This window comes from Triticum aestivum, chromosome 2A, assembly GCF_018294505.1.
Source record: "Triticum aestivum cultivar Chinese Spring chromosome 2A, IWGSC CS RefSeq v2.1, whole genome shotgun sequence".
NCBI classification, from domain to species: Eukaryota; Viridiplantae; Streptophyta; class Magnoliopsida; order Poales; family Poaceae; genus Triticum; species Triticum aestivum.
The window spans coordinates 179,759,155-179,782,116 of NC_057797.1; positions in this window are offsets into that span (position 1 = coordinate 179,759,155).

The window sequence follows — 22,962 nt, forward strand, 5'->3', positions numbered from 1 at the left end:
AGTTGAAGACCAACACTTCAAGGTCTTCAAAGAAAGAGCATGCTGCTGCCTCAGAGCCACTCAATGTTGAACCCATCTCTGTCGCTCTTCCTGTCTCCACCAACCAAGAGCGTTGACATTTGATCCATGAGCCTGCTTCAACAAAGGCTCATGCAAGTGAAGAAGTTCCAGCTACTGATCCTATCACAGCTGAAGACATTGGTCACGGAGACAACGTAGATGATGATGTAGTCCTTCCTCAGCTCGAGCCCCGGTCGGTATCATCGCCTGCTCTCACGAGTAGTGAACTCATTAGCATTGGTCGTCCATTGATGCCAATTGCTCAAGATGACTCATGGGCCGAGCAACAACAACAAGAAACCGCTCTGCAAGATGAGACACCAAGAACACCACCACCTCAAGTCACCACTCTGGTGCTTGACGACGACAATTACATGGAACAGACCACTCCATCTCCAAAGGCATCGCCAGCGTTTCGCAGGCTTCGCAAGGGCCTCCGGCCACAGGTCTCCATGTCCACCATCCCAGAAGGAGAAGCGCACCTGTAGGATCTAGAAGTAGATGTGTCTAGAGGGGGGGGGTGATTAGACACTTAGTGCTAAAGTTGCAATTTTTAGGCCTTTTTGGTTTGAGTGGAGTTTTAGGCACAATTTCAACATACACAATACATATCAAGCAAGCATGCAAAGAGTATATGAGCAGCGGAATGTAAAGCATGCAACTTGCAAGAATGTAAGGGGAACGGTTTGGAGAAATCAAACGCAATTGGAGACACGGATGTTTTTCCCGTGGTTCGGATAGGTGGTGCTATCCTACATCCACGTTGATGGAGACTTCAACCCAAGAAGGGTAACGGTTGCGCGAGTCCACGGAGGGCTCCACCCACGAAGGGTAATGGTTGCGCGAGTCCACGGAGGGCTCCACCCACGAAGGGTCCACGAAGAAGCAACCACCCACGAAGGGTCCACGAAGAAGCAACCTTGTCTATCCCACCATGGCCATCGCCCACGAAGGACTTGCCTCACTAGCGGTAGATCTTCACGAAGTAGGCGATCTCCTTGCCCTTACAAACTCCTTGGTTCAACTCCACAATCTTGTCGGAGGCTCCCAAGTAACACCTAGCCAATCTAGGAGACACCACTCTCCAAGAAGTAACAAATGGTGTGTTGATGATGAACTCCTTGCTCTTGTGCTTCAAATGATAGTCTCCCCAACACTCAACTCTCTCTCATAGGATTTGGATTTTGTGGAAAGAAGATTTGAGTGGAAAGCAACTTGGGGAAGGCTAGAGATCAAGATTCATATGGTAGGAATGGAATATCTTGGTCTCAACACATGAGTAGGTGGTTCTCTCTCAGAACATATGAGTTGGAATTGTGTATGTGTTCTGATGGCTCTCTCCACGAATGAAGAGGAGGTGGAGGGGTATATATAGCCTCCACACAAAATCCAACCGTTACACACAGTTTTCCAATCTCGGTGGGACCGAATCAACAAACTCGGTCGGACCGAAAAGGTAAACCTAGTGACCGTTAGAGATTTTCGGTGGGACTGACATGCAACTCGGTAGGACCGATATGGTTAGGGTTTGGGCATAACGTAATCTCGGTGAGACCGATTACACAAACTCGGTGAGACCGAGTTTGGTAATAAGCTAACCAGAGAGTTGGTCAGGCAAACTCGGTGGGACCGATTTGCTCTTTCGGTGAGACCGAAAAGTTACAAAAGGAAACAAAGAGTTTACATTGCAATCTCGGTGGGACCGATTCGCTCTTTCGGTGAGACCGAAAAGTTACGAAAGGGAAACAGAGAGTTTGCAATCCCATCTCGGTGAGACCGAGATCCCTATCGGTAGAACCGAATTGCTAGGGTTTGGCAGTGGCTTATGACAAGTGAAACTCGGTGGCGCCGGATAGAAAGAATCGGTAGGACCGAGTTTGGCTTAGGGTTTAGGTCATATGTGGAAGTGGGAAAGTAGCTGAGGATTTTGGAGCATATCATTAAGCACATGAAGCAAGAGGCTCATTAAGCAACACCTCATCCCTCCTTGATAGTATTGGCTTTTCCTATGGACTCAATGTGATCTTGGATCACTAAAATGTAAAATGAAGAGTCTTGAGCTTGAAGCTTTAGCCAATCCTTTGTCCTTAGCATCTTGAAGGAGTTCCCACAACCTTTAGTCCATGCCACTCCATTGTTGAACTTATCTGAAACATGCTAGATAGAAATGTTAGTCCAACAAGAGATATGTTGTCATCAATTATCAAAACCACCTAGGGAGCACTTGTGCTTTCAATCTCCCCCTTTTTGGTAATTGATGGCAACATACATCAAAGCTTTAGATAAAGATATAAAGAACAGCAAGTAAAGCTTTGGAAGGACATGTAACAAGCATAGGCTCCCCCTACATGTATGCACTCATGTAAATATGAAATATAGAGGCATGTGAGAGCATAACCATGACAGAGTAGGCAATGTGTTACATGTATCTTGGCCATATGCATCAGAGCAAAAGATTATCAAGGAAAATACCTTCATGCTCATGAGTCCTTCTTGCAAACAGTATGTACATAAGCAAGAACTCCTCATACTCATGATTTTGATGCATATACTTACCTTGTGGTCTTGAGTTGGCTTAGGATGGAATGAACCTGCACAAACAAAGTTAGATAACACAGGTACATCCACTAGCCAGAGCAAACAAAAGAAACCACAAGAATACCAAGACTGGGATGACATGTAGAGAGTGAGTACAAGGTACCACATTGGATTCAACATGTCCCCAAGAATAAAGATATGCAATGAATTTGACTGATTTCTTTCCCTTAGGTGTCTTGCTCCCCCTGAATCTTACATGGGATATTGGGAGAAGATAGGGAACAGAAAATCAGAGCTGAAAGATACAAATGGATAGAACTTAATGCAAATACATGTCTTTCCCCCAAAAAGGCATGTGACATCTCTCCTCTTGAACATCAAGCATCTGGGATCCTTGAGTATTCTCTCCCCCTGGAAGTCTCTCTCTCCCCCTTAATACTTTCTCTCTTGTAGGTTTGGTCCTTGAGACTTTTTCTCTCCCTTGATGTGATCTCTCTCTCCTACAAGCTTTGATGTGATCTCTCTCTCCCCCTTTGACATCAATTTCCAAGAAGGGCTTTCTGGAATCCGTCGTATAGGTTTGGTCCTTGAGACTCAGCACAAAGCAATGGATAAAACTGTGATGCTTGTAGAGGACAAGATTCATTGAGTAGAGCTGGATCAGAAGAAATATAGAACAAGTGGCAAACTGTTTTTCCTGTTGCGAAGTCGGTGGCACCGAGTGGTATGTTTCGGTGGCACCGAAAAGATTCGGTTGGACCGAAAATTACAAGTCGGTGAAACCGAGTTCACACAGAGAAAAACACTTGTCACCTCAGCTCACTAGACATGTAGGATCTCACAAAGATTTGCAATGAATTACCTGAAGGATTTGCAAGGAATTAAATGCAGAAAATGCAGAACATAAACAGAAAGAAAAGAGAAGAGACTGAAAAATCTAGATGGAGTTTTTTTGTTTTGAAAAAGAGAAAGAAACTAAACATGCATGAGATACACACAAAAAGAACACAAGAGAACTTCATCTAGAGTTGGGCGGTGACATAGTCACCTATGTTAGAGTATATTGACTTAGGAGTCAAGTGAGAACACTTGATCATAGGTCATACTCATCGTTTAAGCTCAAAATGGGGTTACCATTTTTCGTTTAAGCATCTTGATGTATTCACATCTTGTTGAGTTGCTTTGACTCATGTCTTGGAGTAAAGCTTCTCTAAGATGGAATAACATACCTTGGGTGGTGGTGTGGTTCTTGCTCATGTAGTTGAACTTGTGTGGGTGCTCAAGGTTGATGTAGCTCATCAAGAGTTGGGAGCACCACTTGGAGTTTGAGTTCATCTACCTACATGGGTTAGTTCTTGCAAGGAAGAGCACTTGTGTATCCAAAAATGACAATCATGAAGCTCAACATAGAATTTGTCAAAGGATATGTTTGAATGGTTTTGTGCTTCCTTGTCTTCAACCACCATTGTGTAGAGTCTTGGTGATGTAGAGATTGCTCAAGATGTGAGTGAGTCGCAATCTCATGGAATTAGATTCAACCAAGCACCTACATGGGTTAGACAACATGCAAGGTGCAAATATATCCAAGACATAAGATAGTTATCATAAGAGATATATCATGGATTAGTCATAAGCTCATGTCTTGCATGTATCCAATGGAGTTTCTACTCCAAGTTCGAAGCATCAATGATGTTCAATTCTCCTCTCAACCTGCAAAACACTTTCTCATCAAGAGGTTTAGTAAATATATCCGCTAATTGCTTATCGGTGCGAACATGCTTAAGATCAATGTCACCCTTAGCAACATGATCTCGAATGAAATGATGACGAACTTCAATATGCTTAGTTCGAGAATGTTGTACAGGATTATGACCAATTTTGATAGCACTTTCATTGTCACAAAGCAGTGGAACATGTTTCACATAAATCCCATAATCTTTAAGAGTTTGGGTCATCCAAAGTAATTGAGCACAACATGAACCAGCGGCAATGTATTCCGCTTCGGCGGTGGATAAGGATACCGAGTTTTGTTTCTTGGAAGACCAAGACACAAGAGATCTACCAAGAAATTGACAAGTACCCGAAGTGGACTTTCTATCAACCTTGTCTCCGGCATAATCCGAGTCGGAATAGCCAACAAGATCAAAAGAAGACCTCTTAGGATACCAAATGCCAAAATTTGGTGTATGGATTAAATATCTCACTATCCTTTTCACAGCCTTAAGATGACATTCTTTAGGAGCAGCTTGATATCGTGCACACATGCACACACTTAGCATAATATCGGGACGTGAAGCACATAGGTATAACAATGAACCAATCATAGAGCGATAAACCTTTTGATCAACCGGTTCACCATCTTTGGTCAAATCATTATGTCCACTAGTAGGCATGGGTGTAGACATACCTTTGCATTCTTGCATATTGAACTTCTTGAATAAGTCCTTGGTGTACTTTGTTTGAGAGACAAATGTACCTTCCTTAGTTTGCTTGATTTGCAAACCGAGAAAGAATTTGAGTTCACTCATCATAGACATCTCAAACTTCTCTGACATTAGCTTTCCAAACTTTTCACTAAAGAGAGGGTTAGTTGAACCAAATATGATATCATCAACATAAATTTGGCATACAAATAGTTCTCCATTAACCCTTTTAGTAAAAAGAGTAGAATCAATTTTACCAATTTCAAAACCACTTGTAATAAGGAACTTGGTCAAGCATTTATACCATGCTCTAGGAGCTTGTTTAAGACCATAAAGAGCTTTGTGAAGTTTGTAAACATGATTTGGTTTCTTAGGATTGATAAAGCCGGGAGGTTGTTTGACATAAACTTCCTCCTCTATTTCACCATTTAGAAAAGCACTTTTAATGTCCATTTGGTACAAGGTGATATTATGGTGATTAGCATAGGCAAGTAAGATGCGAATGGACTCAAGTCTAGCAACGGGAGCATATGTCTCACCATAGTCCATACCTTCGACTTGTGTGTACCCTTGGGCGACGAGACGTGCTTTGTTGCGAACCACTTGTCCATCTTCATCTTGCTTGTTGCGAAACACCCATTTGGTACCAATGATGTTGTGGTTGTTGTCGGGCTTCTCAACCAATGTCCAAACTTGGTTTCTCTCAAATTGTGTAGCTCTTCATGCATAGCGTTTATCCAATCCGGATCTTCCAATGCTTCTTCAACCTTCATAGGTTCAATGCTAGAGATGAATGAATAGTTTTCACAAAAGTTAGCTAAACGAGTTTTTGAGCGAGTGATTCTCCCGGTTTGTATATCATTGAGGATTTGCTCGACGGGATGATCTTTGGCAATTCTTGCTCGAACTCGTGAGAGCTTTTGCTTGGGTCTTCGTTGAACATCTTCTTCATCTTGTTCTTCTTCTTGGCCTTCTTCATTGTTGACGTCGTCGTTCTCTTGTCGTGGTGGAGAAAGAGGTTGTTGATGTTCGTCTTGATGCATTTCCTTGTCTTCTTCATCTTGGTGTGTCCCACTTGTGGATGCTTCCGTGTCGATTCTTGGTTCACCTTGTCGTGAAGTAGAAGCTTCCACTTGGACGGATGAAGTACTCTCCTTCACCTCCGTTGGACGAATTTTGCCAATGGACAAGTCTTGGATTGCTTCTGAAGGGTCTTTGTCTCCTACATCAATTGGCAATTGCTCTACTTGCGAGCCATTAGATTCATCAAACTTCACATCTACCGTCTCTTCAACCTTTCGGGTGAAATTGTTGTAGACACGGTAAGTGTGAGAGTTTGAGCCATAACCAAGTAGAAAACCTTCATGAGATTTAGGAGCAAACTTTGAACGACGATGCTTATCAAGAATGTAGCACTTTGAGCCGAATACTCGAAAGTATCCAACTTGGGGTTTGTTACCGGTGAGAAGCTCGTATGCCGTCTTGCCGAGTAGCTTGTGAAGATATAAGCGATTTGTTGCGTGACAAGCTGTCTCAACCGCTTCTGCCCAAAAGTGCTTCGGCGTCTTGTATTCATCAAGCATCGTTCTTGCCATTTCGATGAGCGTCCGGTTCTTCCTCTCAACAACTCCATTTTGTTGAGGTGTGTACGTAGCCGAGAACTCGTGTGAAATCCCTTCTTCGTCAAGAAAGGTGTCCACATTTGCGTTCTTGAACTCCGTTCCGTTGTCACTCCGAACCTTCTTGATCTTCACGTCAAACTGATTTTGGGCCTTCCTAGCGAAGTTTCTGAAGATCTTCTGGACCTGCGACTTGTCATTAAGAAAGAACACCCACGTAAATCTTGAAAAATCATCAACTATAACTAGACCAAAAGAATTTCCACCGAGACTCTTGTAGGCGTTGGGACCAAAAAGATCCATATGAAGTAGCTCGAGTGGCCTCCTTGTGGTCATGATGTTCTTCACGGGATGTCTTCCTCCAACCTGTTTACCTGCTTGACAAGCACTGCAAAGTCTATCCTTATCAAATATGACATCGTTAACTCCAAGGATATGATTTCCTTTAATAAGCTTGTCAAGGTTTCTCATGCCAACGTGACCTAGTCGTCTATGCCACAACCAACCTTTTGAGGATTTAGCAATAAAGCAAGTTTTAGGTTGTGCCTTTTTAGAGAAATCGACAATGTAAAGATCACCTCTACGCATACCGGTAAAGACCATTTTATGATTGTCTCGACGAAATACTTGGCACTCTACCTCAGTAAATAGGACATTCAAACCGAAATCAGCAAGTCTAGATACTGAAAGTAAGTTGTAGCCAAGAGATTCAACGAGCATGACATTTTGAATGGAACTATCATGTGAGATGGCCACCTTACCAAGGCCAACCACTTTACCCTTTGAATTATCACCAAAGGTGACATATTTTCGAGGGCCGTCATTTTCAGCAAGCTCACGGAAACATCTCTTCATCTCCGGTCATATGATCAGTACATCCACTATCAAGAACCCATTCCTTTCCTCCTGACTCATATCCCCGAAGATTTGCCATAAGACCAAAATGTCTCATTGCATCATCAAGATCGAAGTCACTATCATCATCATCATAGTATCCATGTTCACCATGATCTTGTGACTCATCATTTCCTAGAGAGGGTAATTCATTAGATAAATGATCATCAAAGTGGTCACCTTTATGAATTCTTATAGCTTCGAATATGATATCACTAATGATTCCAACATCTCCTTTAGCATGCTTAAGATTGGTAAGTTCAAATAGACAATTACTAAAACTAGGATCACTAGAGTTCATCTTACTCAAGCAATAGATTTATGGAGAATTTCATCCAAAGTTTTCAAGGAATGATCGGGAAATCGTTCCTCAAGAAATTTCCATATAGTATAGGCACAATTAAGAGTAGGCAAACTAGCAATCAAATTTTTGGGCAATCCTCTAATGATGAGCTCAATAGTTCTAAGATTGCGAATCATGTCAATATCTTCATCTAGGGTAGGATGCAAAGGATCAATATGAGGTGCACAAGGGCTAGCAATATACTTGTTCAAATGATATTGATTGAAAATTACAAGCATCTCATTTTTCCACTCATGAAAATACTCTCCATCAAGAATAGGCACTCTATGTCTAAGACTCCCTAAGGTAGACACATCCATCTTCCTCCAATGGTGATTAAACCAAGGCAATGGAGACCAAAGCTCTGATACCACTTGTAGGATCTAGAAGTAGATGTGTCTAGAGGGGGGTGATTAGACACTTAGTGCTAAAGTTGCAATTTTTAGGCCTTTTTGGTTTGAGTGGAGTTTTAGGCACAATTTCAACATACACAATACATATCAAGCAAGCATGCAAAGAGTATATGAGCAGCGGAATGTAAAGCATGCAACTTGCAAGAATGTAAGGGGAAGGGTTTGGAGAATTCAAACGCAATTGGAGACACGGATGTTTTTCCCGTGGTTCGGATAGGTGGTGCTATCCTACATCCACGTTGATGGAGACTTCAACCCAAGGGTAACGGTTGCGCGAGTCCACGGAGGGCTCCACCCACGAAGGGTAATGGTTGCGCGAGTCCACGGAGGGCTCCACCCACGAAGGGTCCACGAAGAAGCAACCACCCACGAAGGGTCCACGAAGAAGCAACCTTGTCTATCCCACCATGGCCATCGCCCACGAAGGACTTGCCTCACTAGCGGTAGATCTTCACGAAGTAGGCGATCTCCTTGCCCTTACAAACTCCTTGGTTCAACTCCACAATCTTGTCGGAGGCTCCCAAGTAACACCTAGCCAATCTAGGAGACACCACTCTCCAAGAAGTAACAAATGGTGTGTTGATGATGAACTCCTTGCTCTTGTGCTTCAAATGATAGTCTCCCCAACACTCAACTCTCTCTCATAGGATTTGGATTTTGTGGAAAGAAGATTTGAGTGGAAAGCAACTTGGGGAAGGCTAGAGATCAAGATTCATATGGTAGGAATGGAATATCTTGGTCTCAACACATGAGTAGGTGGTTCTCTCTCAGAACATATGAGTTGGAATTGTGTATGTGTTCTGATGGCTCTCTCCACGAATGAAGAGGAGGTGGAGGGGTATATATAGCCTCCACACAAAATCCAACCGTTACACACAGTTTTCCAATCTCGGTGGGACCGAATCAACAAACTCGGTCGGACCGAAAAGGTAAACCTAGTGACCGTTAGAGATTTTCGGTGGGACTGACATGCAACTCGGTAGGACCGATATGGTTAGGGTTTGGGCATAACGTAATCTCGGTGAGACCGATTACACAAACTCGGTGAGACCGAGTTTGGTAATAAGCTAACCAGAGAGTTGGTCAGGCAAACTCGGTGGGACCGATTTGCTCTTTCGGTGAGACCGAAAAGTTACAAAAGGGAAACAAAGAGTTTACATTGCAATCTCGGTGGGACCGATTCGCTCTTTCGGTGAGACCGAAAAGTTACGAAAGGGAAACAGAGAGTTTGCAATCCCATCTCGGTGAGACCGAGATCCCTATCGGTAGAACCGAATTGCTAGGGTTTGGCAGTGGCTTATGACAAGTGAAACTCGGTGGCGCCGGATAGAAAGAATCGGTAGGACCGAGTTTGGCTTAGGGTTTAGGTCATATGTGGAAGTGGGAAAGTAGCTGAGGATTTTGGAGCATATCATTAAGCACATGAAGCAAGAGGCTCATTAAGCAACACCTCATCCCTCCTTGATAGTATTGGCTTTTCCTATGGACTCAATGTGATCTTGGATCACTAAAATGTAAAATGAAGAGTCTTGAGCTTGAAGCTTTAGCCAATCCTTTGTCCTTAGCATCTTGAAGGAGTTCCCACAACCTTTAGTCCATGCCACTCCATTGTTGAACTTATCTGAAACATGCTAGATAGAAATGTTAGTCCAACAAGAGATATGTTGTCATCAATTATCAAAACCACCTAGGGAGCACTTGTGCTTTCAGCAACACACTAGCTTAGTAGCACGTCAACTGTTTCCTGAAGCCACTCCTTCTGCGACTACCTCAGAGTCTGAAGCCAAGACTGATGAAGACATTCTGGCTGCATCAACTGATGAAGACAAAGAAGAAAGAGAAGAAGAAAGAGAAGCCACACCCCTAGCAAGTGATCAAGTCATTCTCGAGGAGAATGTGTTTGTGAACGACCCTCCAGTCCATGAACAGATGGAGGTTAAAAAGCTTGAAGCTGCCACAAACAACGCCACTGAAGCCAATGACTCTGACATGGCTGAAGACAATGTGGAGCCTGAAGCTACTGTAAATGACGAAGCCACCATGACTCCAATCATCTCTGATAGCACTATTCCTCCCCCAAGGCCTCACACCATGGAACAGGCCCTCAACCATGAAGGTCAGGTTGTCAATGTAAGATGGCCAATCATGGTTCCACCCACTGCTCCCGGGCCACAATATGATTACCATGTGGAGTAGAGGCCTCCTGTTCAGAAGCCCAAGCTGAGGCTGCCAAGGCTTCCAAGCGCTGTAACTAGCATGCATAGCTTTAGAGATCACATCACCTTCTTTGACAGCTCCAAGAACCCTTAAACGAAGCCAAGGATCTCCTCAGACAGATTCTGGAGCCATCTGCAGCGAAGCTACTACTCATGCATCATGTAAAACCAAGAGAGGATCTTTCCACACATGCGTCTGGATTGTGAAGCTGTAGCTGGGCTGCCATGTTTAGAAGAAGCTCTTGACTGCTTTAGGGATGTTGGTATTTTGCCTTTTGTGACTAACCAAGAACACTAGAACGAAGAGCTCCTACTGCAGTTCTATGCCATCCTCCATGTTCGCGGCTACAACAGGGATTCGAAGACTTGGGGCCTTGAGTAGATGACAGGTGATGTACATCACGAAGCCAAAGCTCAAGACATCATCGAGCTTACTTCCCTGCCCACCCTAGGTGAGTTATATTAACTTGACTGTCTGTGTCATAGAGATGAGTTGTAGAGCATTTTTCAGAGGCCTGAGCCAAACATGAGCCAGATGCTTAGCATGATGAAGCCATTGCCTCAAGACGTTGAATACCCAAAGGAGTTCCTTGTGAAGGACCTCGAGTACTTGGCATGCACGGTGTACCATATTCTGAGGCGTACTCTATGGTCCATCAAGGGACATTCTTCTGAAGCTAAACTTGAAGGTGCCATGAAGACTCTAGTTTTCTATATCATCAATGGCATCAGCTTCAACACACAGGATTTCTTCATCAGACAACTTGCTACCTCTGGAATTAATATATTTGGTCTGAAGTTCTACGCACCATGGGTGATGCGCTTGATTAAGCTTCATTCCACTATTGACTATCAACCCTTAGCACGCAATCATCTTGTGTTTTTGCCTGAGGTTGATCTGTCGATTGAAGCCATCTACCCTGAGCCTGCGAAGAAGCCCCTACATCTTCAGAATGTTGAACATCAAAGCTTCTCGCAGCCTATTAAAGGAATTCTTGCCCCCAATGCTGAAACCCTCGCTTATCCTCTGGCTAGAAACATGAGAGTGCCATGCCGCGCTAACACTGAAGCCACTACAAGTACAATTGCCCAAAAGCCTCGAAAGCGTTCTCATGTACTCAATGACCGAGAGCTTATTGTGGCATTGCATCAGAAGCAGGACAAGCATCATGACTGGCTGAAGTGTCAGATGCAGAGTCTCTTGGTGGATGTCAATCGCATGCGTAACTTGGCCACCAAGAACTCGTTTGTTGCTCATGAAGCCTGTCGGCGGTCCTGGAAGAGCCTCAGAATGCTCTATCTTGAATACGATCTTGAAAGTGCTAGTGATCGACTAGAAGGGGGGTGAATTGGCGATTTTTATGAAAGTCTTCAAAACATGGAGGTTTCGAAGACAAACGATAGAAATAAACCTATTCCCATGCAGCGGAAGGTAGACTACACTAAGCAAGCCATAGTCAAGTATTCAATGAAATGAAAGCACAAAGACTAATAGCAGCTAGGCAGTATAGATTAGGATGGAAGATAGTATGAAGCCAATCAGAACAAGCAGTCACACAATGAAGACAAATAGATAATGCAAACAGGCAATGACTTCACAAGGACCAATCTGCAAATAAAGAGATGGGCAGGATAGAACCAGTGGCTCGTTGAAGACAATGATTTGTTGGACCAGTTCCAGTTGCTGTGACAACTATACGTCTGGTTAGGGAGGCTGAGATTCAACTCAGAAGACCGCGTCTTCACCTTATTCCCCTTGAGCTAAGGACACCCAGTCCTCGCCCAATTACTCTGGTAAGTCTTCAAGGTAGACTTCCAAACCTTCACAGATTTCGTTCACCGGCGATCCACAATGACTCTTGGATGCTCAGAACGTGACGCCTAATCAGCTCGAGGATTCATAGTCCTCAAGTGTAATAAGTCTTTAGATCACACAGACAGGAATACTTCAGTGATGCCTAGCACTCTTTGGGTCTGGGTGTTTAGGGCTTTGTCCTCGCAAGGATTTCTCTCTCAAAGGCTTCGAGGTGGGTTGCTCTCAAACGACAAAAGCTGTGCACTAACTCTAAGTGGCCAACCAATTTATGGTGTAGGGGGCGGGCTATTTATACCCACTAGGCAACCCGACCTGATTTGTCCGAAATGACCCTGGGTCATTAAGGAACTGACACGTGTTCCAACGGTCAGATTTCAAACACACACGACAACTTTACTTGAGCTACAAGCAAAGCTGACTTATCCAGCTCTGGATAAGATTTGCTCTCATTGTCTTTGCTCGAAGACATAGGATTTTGGTTAAGCATCACTTCAGTCATTCTGACTGGTTTACTTGGACCCCACTTAACAGTACGGTGGTTCCTATGACTCAACAAAGAAGAAAATGAAACAACGAAACAACTAAGTCTTCGTGCTCCATAGTCTTCACACAATGTCTTATCTTGTCATAGACTTCAATGTGAATACCTTCACATACCACCTTTGTCTTCAATGTCTTCATACATTTTTAGGGGTCATCTCCGGTAGGTAAACCGAATCAGTGAGGGACTACTACATGTGTTATCCTGCAATTCTCACAAACACATTAGTCCCTCAACCAGGTTTGTCATCAATACTCCAAAACCAACTAGGGGTGGCACTAGATGCACTTACAATCTCCCCCTTTTGGTGATTGATGACAAACTGGTTGAAGTTTTCAACGGGGATAAAGTATGTGAAATTGTAAAGGATTTAAGTATTGTCTCGTAAGTAGCAAAAAGGCTCCCCTGAAGATGTGCATGTAAGTATTTTGCTTTTGAATGCAAATGCACATGGCAACTTGCACTTGCGGAGCTCCTCTTCTACTTATGAAGACAATTCATCATGCATGAAATGATACAATGAAGATAATGACATGCATAATGAAAAATGGACGTCTGCAAAATGACTTCGTGCGGAATTTATCGTCGCACATGCAGAATTTATCATCACATCACATAGTGTCGGAAAAGGTAGCAGACGACCATCAAGTTTAAGTGTTACAACTCAAAACGAACCAAATGTTTCAAAAGCGAGAGTTGTAAGCACTTGGCAAAAGTAGCAAAAAGTAAAGCAACCACCCATATGGACCCGCTTGAAGACTATCAACTCTATGCTTCTCCCCCTTTTGTCAGTAATGACCAAAAAGGTTTGAAAACATAGAGATTCTACTCGTTCCCATGAGGAGTAGGTGAATGTAACACCCCGGATGTAATTTACCTTATTTGTATTCTGACACTTGCCATTTCCGGCGCTAAGTTATTCTATTTCCTCTTTGTCAGGTTTTTGTCTCCGTGTGTTTTGTCTTTGTCATGCATCTCATATCATGTCATCATGTGCATTACATTTGCATACATGTTCGTCTCATGCATCCGAGCATTTTCCCCGTTGTCCGTTTTGCATTCCAACGCTGCTATGTCCTCCGGTGTCCCTTTCTACCTCTTTTCGTGTGTGGGGGTTAAACGTTTTTCGGATTGGACCGATTCTTGTCATGCGGCCTTGGTTTACTACCGGTAGACCGCCTGTCAAGTTTTCGTGTCATTTGGACTTCGTTTGATACTCCAACGGTTAACCGAGGGACCGAAAAGGCCTTGTGTGTGTTGCAGCCCAACACCCTTCCAAAGTGGCCCAAAACCCACCTAAACCTCCTCCATCATCTAAAGCGTTCGATTACGATCACGTGGCCTCAAACCGTGCTCAATTTGGAGACTCCTAGCTCCTCCTACCTCTACAAATAGACATCTCCACGAAATTTCCGGGTCTTCTTCCCCCGAAACCCTAGCTCCCCGCTCCTCGCCGCGCCGGACGTGTCCGGGCGCGATGGACGCACCGTGTGGCCGCCGCCGCCTCCCACCGACGCGGGCCCACAGGCCCAGCGCCGGCCCTTCCCACGCCCGACCGGGCCGCCGCCTCCCCGCGCCTTCTCCTCCCGCGCACCGCCCGGGCTACCCGAGCCGGCCGCTGCGTCTCCGAGCCAGCGATGAACTCCAGCTCCTCGACGCCGGCCTGCTTCGCCGCGCCGGCGAGCCTCCGCCCGCCGTCTCCGACCACGCCACCGCCAGCCACCACCGCGGCGCCCCTCGCTGGCCCCGGCGACCCCGGCGAGCTCCTTCTCGGCAAGTCCGGCGCCCGCGACGAACTCCGGCTATCCCCTCCATTCAACCTCGAAGTGCATGCATGCTACAGTGCCGGCCCGATCTAGATCTCAGATCCGAAATCTCGGGGTTGACTTTTTCGTCCCTAACCCTAGTATTTTTGCATACTTTGACATGCCATAACTTCCTTATCGTAGCTCCGATTCGTGCGTGTAACATATGAAAATGTTTGTCTCAACGAGTACATCATTCCATCTCATTGCATCATTTCCATTTGAGCTCATCTTGATGCCTGAAATGCTGTTGGAAGAGGGCTATGTGATGATAGTTGCAGATCTGTTTCAGCAAATGCTCTTTTGTCATTTTTGCCATGATTAATGTGTGCATGCTATGATCCTGAGCTCTACATGTGTTTTGTAGAATGCCATGTCATCTTTACAGGGGTGTATGCCATGTATTTTTGTGATCTTTGTGGTGACTAGCACAAGCATGCAAAGTAGCTTACTCAATGATGCTGATTTCAGGGACTTAGAATTTCACTAAGTCCTTGCCCTGTCATTATTTTTATGCCATATGTTCATGTTGTTTCCTAGTGATCCGTGCCTCTTTTGAGCATGATCAGTAAGGATCTTTTGTATATAATGTTGTGCTCTATCCATCCATGTCTTTGTTTCCTATTATGGAGCACCCTAGCTTGAGTCAATCGAGCTCTACTTTTGCTATAAAATGTTCCTGGCAGATTGTTAACATGTTTAGCGATTTTCCCGAGCTTGTTGTTGATCCGTGCATGCTATGTTGTTGTTCTTGCCATGTCTAGCTTCTATGCCATGTCTATTTGCTGGGTGTATGTTTAATTTGTCATGCAATGCCTCATAGTGAGTGCATCGAGCTCGTAAACATTACTACTCGTTATCTGTTTTGCCATGCTCCAGTTTTCACTAAGTCTGAATCTGTTTATGTTTTTGCTATGTTCACATGCTTGCAATTGTATTTTCTGATCCCTTTTGGCTCATGGTCACTAAGGGGCTTTTGTTATATGCTTTTAGTAGCTTCATACCATGCCTTGCTTTTCCATTATATGTTCCTGTAGCATGTAGTTATCATGCTCTAAACATTGCTTCCTGATGATAAATTCCTGACATGCTGTTAATTTCACTAAGTCTGAAATCTGTTATCTTTTGCATTTTTGCCCTGCTTGTTTGAACCTGTTAATGAGTGAATTAGCCGTAGCTCAGTGTTCATGTTTTGTCAAGCATCATGAGTGGATCCCTGCCGTGTATTTGCCTGCTATGTTTGAGTGCTGTAGCGTATTTATCTTAATGCATTTAGATGGCTACTTGCTGTTTATTGCAGACCGGTGCCATATTTGTTTTTGCTTGCCATTTCCAAACTGTGCATCCGATTCCGGTGATCTTTATATCGATTTCAACCGAAATCAATTCACCTTTCTAATGGCACTCTTGGTTTCCCAGGTTGAGGCCAGGTTCAATCATTCCTTTCCAAATAATGCATATGCATCACATATCGCATCCCGCATATCATACCATGTTTGCATCATGTTGCTTGAGCATTGCACGTGGTTGATTGTGTTCCCTTTTGTTTGTTGTCCTTGTTTTGGTATATCCAGGAGACGAGTACGTGAACGAGGAGCCCGTAGATTACACTTACGAGGATCAAGGCAACTCTAAGAACTTTGCAGGCAAGATGACCATACCCTCGAAATCACTTCTATCTTTGTTTGCTAGATGCTCGCTCTTTTGCTATGTCTATGCTATGATACCTACCACTTTCTTATCATGCCTCCCATATTGCCATGTCAAACCTCTAACCCACCATGTCCTAGCAAACCATTGTTTGGCTATGTTACCACTTTGCTCAGCCCCTCTTATAGCGTTGCTAGTTGCAGGTGAAGATTGGAGATCGTTCCTTGTTGGAACATGTTTATTGTTGGGATATCACCAATATTATCTTGTTTATCTTAATGCACATATATACTTGGTAAAGGGTGGAAGGCTCGGCCTTATGCCTGGTGTTTTGTTCCACTCTTACCGCCCTAGTTTCCGTCATATCGGTGTTATGTTCCCGGATTTTGCGTTCCTTACACGGTTGGGTTATAATGGGAACCCCTTGACACTTCGCCTTGAATAAAACTCCTCCAGCATGGCCCAACATTGGTTTTACCATTCGCCACCTAGCCTCTTTTTCCCTTGGGTTCCGCGGACTCAAGGATCATCTTTATTTAAACCCCCGGGCCAGTGCTCCTCTGAGTGTTGGTCCAACCTGTCAGCTACCGGTGGCCACCAGGGGCAACTCTGGGCTGGCCTACCGGAACCTTGGACAATCCGGTGTGCCCTGAGAATGAGATATGTGCAGCTCCTATCGGGATTTGTCGGCACATTCGGGTGGCTTTGCTGGTTTAGTTTTACCATTGTCGAGATGTCTTGTAACTGGGATGCCGAGTCTGATCGGATTGTCTTGGGAGAAGGAATATCCTTCGTTGACCGTGAGAGATTGTGATGGGCTAAGTTGGGACACCCCTGCAGGGATTTGAACTTTCGAAAGCTGTGCCCGCGGTTATGGGCAGATGGGAGTTTGTTAATGTCCGGTTGTAGATAACCTGAAACTTAACTTAATTAAAATGCACCAATCGCGTGTGTAACCATGATGGTCTCTTCTCGGCGGAGTCCGGGAAGTGAACATGGTGTTGGAGTAATGCGTGATGTAGGTTGTTCTAGGATCACTTCTTGATCATAGTTTGTCACTCGTGCCTTTGCCTTCTCTTCTCGCTCTCTTTTGCGAATATGTTAGCCACCATATATGCTAGTCGCTTGTTGCAGCTCCACATCATACCTTTACCTTAACTATAAGCTTAAATAGTCTTGATCGCGAGGGTGTGAGATTGTTGAGTCCCCGTGACTCATAGATTACTTCCAAAACCAGATGCAGGGACCGATGATACCGCTCCAGATGATATGACCGAGCTCAAGTGGGAGTTTGATGAAGACTCTCGTTGTTACTACATGTCTTTCCCAGATGATCAGTAGTGGTGCCCAGTTGGGGCGATCGGGGACTTTGCCGCATTTGGGGGTTGATCTTTATTTTGGTTCCGTAGTCGGACCTTGAGTGTATTGGATGAATGTAATGACTTATTTATGTATTTGTGTGACGCGGAGAGTGTAAGCCAACTATGTACCTTTCCCCTTTATTTATGTACATGGGTTGTTTGCGAAGATTACCTCACTTGCGACATTTCTTTCAATGCGGTTATGCCTCTAAGTCGTGCTTTGACACGTGGGAGATATAGCCGCATCGAGGGCGTTATAAGTTGGTAATCAGAGCCAGCCCCGACCTTAGGAGCTCCCTGCTTGATCAAATCGTTGGCGTTGTTGAGTCTAGAAAAATGTTTTGAGTCATTTAGGATTATATATATCGGAGAGTTAGGAATTCTTTTTACTCCTCAGTCCCTTCGACGCTCTGGTGAGGCATCCTGACATAGAGTTTTGACTCTTCTCTTCTCAAATTTCACTAAAAATTTTTAGGATCATGCGGGTATCTTGGAATCGTTCCGATGGTTTTGTGACGAGAACATTGTTCTTGGTTCCTCCTGTCATTTAGGGGTTGTGGCAGTGTCCCAGGGAGTTGAGCTCCGAGGTGTTGTCGTCACAATTTTAGCATTGAGACTCTGGAATACCTGAGTTTCACCGACATCGAAAATCTCTTTTATGCAGTTGTTGGTGAGATAACCTCAATGCCACCCAGTACTGGGGCGGGAGTTCGGGAGTATTGCCATAACTCATATAACGGATGCTTATCGAAGGTTGAGGTAAATGATTTCCGAAGTTTTCTTGGTTATGTGTTGAAGGATGGATACAGCTGGATGTAGGATTTGCTAGATTTGGGTGAGATATTATGCTTCCCCTGTATCCCCAACACCTGATTGCATAACCAGAAAGGTTCGGGAATTTCATAGGTGGGAATTCTTGTAGCTCTAGTTCTTCTTCCGCGGATATTTGGTTTGGGATTGGGTAATCCTCACCAAGTATTTGTTCTTGTCCGTACCTTGTTGTTTTATTCTTCTACCTCTATTTAAGTGGCTTATCAATTTATGGAAGTGTGACCATTTCAATTGGAATTCATTCGTTCATTTTGTTCGGATGTGAAGACTATATGTGCAGTTTTGATCCATTTGATTCAACTTAAATATTTGTTTGTCAAGATGCAAATGGATGTCACCCTCTTCAGGATGGCTCCTGCTAAGGGTCAGAATCAGAATCAGGATCCGCCACCACCACCTCCACCTCCGGAGGCATGGCAAGCTGTGATGGCCGCTACCAATGCAAACACGCAATTGATCATGCAAATTTTGCAAAGAGTGCAACCAAGGGAATCATGGCCATGGCAACAATCAGAATCAGTTTGCTACACTCAACCAGTTCCTTGCTAACTAGCCAAAGACCTTCAACAACTGTGTCGAGGCCTCAGACGCTGATGATTGGCTCGTGGATATCTGCAAGCATTTCGAGTGCAGCAACATCAGGCCTGAGGACTTTGTCAAGTTTGCCTCCTTCCAACTCAAAGACCAAGCTGCAGAATGGTTTCAGCAATACAAAGATTCCAGAGGAGGCCGTGTGATTACCTAGGATGAATTCCGTCAAGACATCAAAGCTCATCACATTCCTCGGAGTGTTGTTGAAAGCAAGCGTGAGGAATTCCGCAACTTGAAGCAAGGCATATTGTCTGTTTACCAGTATAACATTCTGTTCCAGAGGCTCGCTCGTTTCGCCAAGCAGGACGTCCCTGACGAGAAGAGCATGATTTACTTGTTCAGGGGTGGCCTCAGATAAGATCTTCAACTTGCTCTCGTGCTTTTCGAGCCTCAGAAGTACGATGAGTTTTACAACATGGCACTGAAACAAGAGACTGCTCAACTCAAGTGCGATGCTTCCAAGAAGCGAGTCAGAGATGCGACTCCTTCTTCCTCAACTCAAGTGGCTAAGCAGCAAAAGTATTGGCTGCCTCCTCCTCCGTTCCGTCAACCTAATCAGCAAAAGAGCAAAGGTGGCAATGGATCTTCCCACCCACCCAACCCAGGCTTTTAGAACAAGACTTCGGCTCAAGCTCCAAGATCAAGTGCTCCGTATCACCGTCCGCTCTCGGAGGTCACATGCAACAAGTGTCAGCAGAAGGGTCACTATGCCAACAAATGCTTCAATCAGAGGCATCTTACTCCTCCTCCTGTGAGGTCTGCCAGCACCACAGTGGTCAAGCATAACCCCAAGCATGCCAAGGTCAACTTGATGAATGTAGCTCAGGCACATGACTCGTCAGATGTGATTATGGGTAACCTTCCTGTTAACGATATTCCTGCAAAAGTTCTTTTTGACACTGGTGCATCGCATTGTTTCATCTCGAGACCTTTTGCATCTAAGCATGAATTGGCTCTCCAAGTTTTGCCTAGACCGATAGCAGTTGTCTCTCCGGGTAAACGCATGAACGCTAACTCCATGGTTCCAGATGTTACTATCACGTTGGGCGATTACAAGTTTCTGTCTTCTCCTACGGTTCTTGGAGACTCAGATATTGATCTTATTCTCGGAATGGACTGGCTTTCTAAGCACAAGGCTCAGCTTGATTGTGCTGCCAGGCAGATTCAATTGACTCATTTGTCTGAGGATGTAATTGCCTTTGCCGCAAGGGATGATACCATTCGACTGTTTTCTCTCAATGAGAAGGGTGAGCTGGATGCCATTTCTCAAATTCCGGTCGTTTGCGAATCTCAAGACGTCTTTCCAGAAGAGCTTCCAGGAATGCCTCCGCACCTGCCAGTTGAATTCGTTATCGATCTTGAGCCTGGCACGGAACCTGTTTGCAAACGTCCTTACAAGCTTGGACCTGAAGAGTTGAAAGAGCTAAAGAAGCAACTCGATATTCAAGATCAAATGGGTCTCATCTGACCAAGTTCTTCTCCGTGGGGTTGTGGAGTTCTTTTTGTGAAGAAGAAGGATGGAACGGACTAACTTTGTCTCGACTACCATCCATTGAACAAGAAGACCATAAAGAACAAGTACCCACTTCCCAACATCAACGAGCTGTTTGAACAACTCAAAGGTGCTCAAGTATTCTCCAAGCTTGATCTCCGTATGGGCTATCACCAGATTCGCATTCATGAACAAGATATCCCTAAGACAGCATTCAGAACAAGCTATGGTTCATATGAATACACTGTCATGTCTTTCGGCCTCGTCAACGCTCCTCCGACATTCTCTCGCATGATGAATTTCATCTTCAACGCCTACACTAATGACTTCGTCTTGGTCTACCTCGATGACATTTTCGTCTTTTCCAAGAACAAGGAGGAGGATCATGCCAACCATTTGCGTTTGGTGCTGGATAAGCTCAGAGAACATAAGTTCTATGCGAAGTTTTCTAAGTGTGAGTTTTGGCTCAATGAGGTTCTCTACCTTGGGCATATCATCTGTGCCAAGGGCATTGCTGTGAATCCTGATAAGGTGTCTGCAATTGTGAATTGGGAACCACCTCAGAACGTGAAGCAACTCTGCAGCTTCCTTGGTCTCGCAAGCTATTGTCGAAGGTTCGTTGAGAACTTCTCTAAGATCGTGAAGCCTCTTTCCAACCTCTTGCAGAAGCATGTGAAGTATGTCTGGTTTCCTGAATGTGACATCGCCTTCAACACCCTGAAAGAGAAGTTAGTCACTGCTCCAGTTCTGACTCCTCCTGATGAATCCAAACCGTTCGAGGTCTTTTGTGATGCTTCCCTTCAAGGTATTGGTGCAGTGTTGATGCAAGAGAAGAAAGTTGTGGCTTATACCTCTCGCCAGTTGAAGCCCAACAAAAAGAACTACCCCAGTCATGACCTCGAGTTGGCGACAGTTGTGCATGCTCTTTTAACTTGGAGACATCTCTTATTGGGAAGAAAAGTGGACATCTTCACTGATCATAAGAGTCTCAAGTACATCTTCACTCAGCCAAACCTCAATCTCAGACAAACTCGTTGGGTCGAAATGATTCAAGAGTATAATCCGAGTATCGAGTATACTCCAGGCAAGGCCAATGTAATTGCTGATGCATTGAGCAGGAAGGCTTACTGCAACAGTCTGATTATCAAGCCTTACCAACCTGAGCTTTGTGAAGCTTTCCGCAAACTCAATCTGCAAGTTGTTCCTCAAGGATTTTTGGCCAACCTCCAAGTCTCTCCTACTTTGGAAGATCAGATTCGTGAGGCTCAACTTCTTGATGCTATGGTGAAGAAGGTGAAGATTGGGATTGCCAAGAGTCAACCTAAGTACAAGTGCTATCGCCTTGATGACAAGGATACTCTATTCTTCGAGGATCGCATTGTTGTGCCTAAAGGTGACCTTCGCAAAGTCATTATGAACGAGGCTCACAATTCACTCCTCTCCATTCACCCTGGAAGTACAAAGATGTACCATGACCTCAAGCAGTCGTATTGGTGGACTCGAATGAAGCGTGAGATTGCTCAGTTCGTGAATGAATGTGATGCCTGCAGAAGAGTGAAGGCAGAACACCAACGACCAGCTGGTCTCCTCCAACCTCTTGCCATTCCAAAATGGAAGTTTGACCACATTGAGATGGACTTCATTACTGGATTTCCAAAGTCCAAGCGTGGCAATGATGCTATCTTCGTTGTCATCGACAAACTCACTAAAGTGGCTCATTTCCTTCCTATCAAAGAATCCATCATAGCAGCTCAATTGGCAGAGCTTTATACCTCCCGGATTGTCTCTCTGCACGGCATTCCGCAGTTGATATCTTCAGATCATGGCAGCATCTTCACCTCCAAGTTTTGGGATTCTTTTCAGAAGGCCATGGGCACCAACATCCGTTTCAGCACAGCTTTTCATCCTCAAACTAGTGGCCAAGTCGAGCGAGTAAATCAGATTCTTGAAGATATGAGGGCTTGCGTCATCTCTTTCGGTATGAAGTGGGAAGATTGTCTTCCATATTCTGAGTTCTCCTACAACAACATCTTCCAAATGAGTTCGGGCAAGGCCCCATTTGAAATTCTCTATGGCAGGAAGTGTCGTACTCCTCTTAATTGGTCAGAGATGGGTGAACGTCAACTTCTTGGAAATGACTTGATCACAGAGGCAGAAGAGATGTGCAAAGTTATTCGTGATAATCTCAAAGCTGCGCAATCGCGCCAGAAGAGTTACTATGATAGCAAGCATCGTGACTTGGCTTTCAAGATTGGAGACCATGTCTACCTCCGCGTCTCTCCAATGAAAGGTACTCGTCGCTTTGGTATCAAAGGGAAGCTTGCCCCTAGATACGTGGGTCCTTTCAAGATCATCAGCAAGAGAGGCGA